Genomic DNA, 2,086 nt, shown 5'->3' on the forward strand with positions numbered 1-2,086 from the left:
GATTATTTGAAGCCCGAGTCATGTGGAACTGGGGCAAGTAAAACATAAAGAAAACCGTTAAATGCAAGATTCGCCAAATTGGCATGAGGGTCGTGCATGAGAGTGAGAGTGTCGCCCAGCAGTGCTTTAGAAATGACAAATGAAAAAGCAAGTGTTTAACATAATTGTCAAGTCCAGCACCATCGGAAGAGACTATAAATCTATGTTCAATTGTGTTGTTTGCACTTGGCATGTTTTGAAGACTGGAATGACGAAGGCATTTTATTCTGCTACCTAAACACTTTATCCTTCGTTACCCCTTTTGAGCCTTATTTATTTTCTTTCATACCCCTCGTTCGGAATCAATAGCAATGACTAGGAAATACGAGCCTGGAAGGTAAAGAAAAAATGAAAAAAAAAACGAAAAGAAAAAGAAAAATGAAAAAAAAACAAAAGAAAGTCAAAAAGAGGAATTGAGAACTACGATTGACCTGATTCCTCAAAGAGGATACGTAGGCGCTTCACGGCTCGGTCATAGTTTTGAAAAATAAAAAAAAATCAATTAAAATATCCCCAAGCAAGAAACTGGGGCAAAGGTCGCGTTCGTTGTAAATAAATCTAGTTCCGAAGGTTGTAACTTTGAACCCAAAATTGATTTTTATTTTTTTTCTCTGAGCCTTTAATACCCTTTCTTTCTAGCCCTATCCAAAAAACTCACATTACGGTCCAAAGAAAGACCTTCTGATAAGTCTTCAAAAGATGCCATGTCAGATGAATGAGAGTCTTACCGGTGAACATAACATTCTGTTCCACAGCAGAAAGGACTCTAATCACCAGCAGAGAGAGTCATACCGGCAACACTCCAAATCCCCAGCTGGAAAGTGACACAAATGAGAGAGTCTTATCGGTGAAAATCTTCACGGACACCATAAGGCGATGAAAGCTGAGAGAAAAACCAAAATGAGAGAGACTTGATAGTGAAAACCCTTCGGGCACTACAAGTCGAATAAGATTGAGAATCAGATGGGGAATTGCCAATTGAAGGTCTTGAAAAACGATTGACGACGGAAGATAGGCCACAAATGCATGCCATGACCATTAGAGTCGGTGTCTGCGTTTGATAGGTTTTTATTTATAGTTTCTTTTGTTACAGAATCATGTTTTTCATTTGTCTTTTATTCTGTTCCCTTTTTATCTTTTTCCTTTCATAGAAAAACTCCCCAATAGAGTCTGTTTGGTCAAAACAAGTGTGAATTGACTTCAAAATATGCCATCAGCTTTCCAATTATGCAAGATAAGATCTGACTAGTACATCCAAGTGGTATAGTCAGCGAGGAACAAACGCGAGGCCAGTGTCAAAAAAGATATCCCCAGCAAAAGGGAATTGACAAAAGGATTGACAAGTGTCAAGAGGGATACCCTTGCCGAAATCAAAGGTTATAAACCTCAAGGCCAAGGCCCGTTGAATAAAGCAAGGAGATCAGTGAGCATGATTTGGGGAAATTCATACTAGACTAAAAGGTCGGGGAAATGCCAGTTTTCGAGCTATGCCACAAAAGAAGAGGGATATCCCCAGCAGAAAGGGATTATCCCTAGCAAATAATATCATCCCCAACAAGTTGTGGAGCGCAGAGCAAGGAAGGAGAAAAGGAAAAGCCATCCTAGTAGGAATATCACAACCAACCACCACGTTTTAAACTAACAAATTTTGTTTGATTTGAAACAGGTAAAGGAAATGGCATTGATGACAGAAATGCATGCCATAAGGGAGACTGTCAAACTGGGGCAGAAAATTTTCCTTTCATTTGGAAAATTTTCTGGAAGTCAGGTACCCATTCGAGGAAGAATAAAGATAGCACCAGTCTCAAGGGAAGTGGTATTTGAACCAGTGTTGCCCCAACATAATAAGTTTAAATGGAGGAAGTATTCCCCAGCAGACAGAATAAAGGGATGACACTTGTGCTCAGAAAAGCAAAAAGTCATTATCATCCCCAGCAGCTTCCAGAAGAATGAAGCATCGACTTGAAGGGATAAAATTCCCCAGTAGCGTTATCCTCAACAACGTTATCCCGAGAAGATAACACTTTTATCCCCAGCAGTGTTGAAA

Source organism: Nicotiana sylvestris, chromosome 12 (genome assembly GCF_000393655.2).
Source record: "Nicotiana sylvestris chromosome 12, ASM39365v2, whole genome shotgun sequence".
NCBI lineage: Eukaryota > Viridiplantae > Streptophyta > Magnoliopsida > Solanales > Solanaceae > Nicotiana > Nicotiana sylvestris.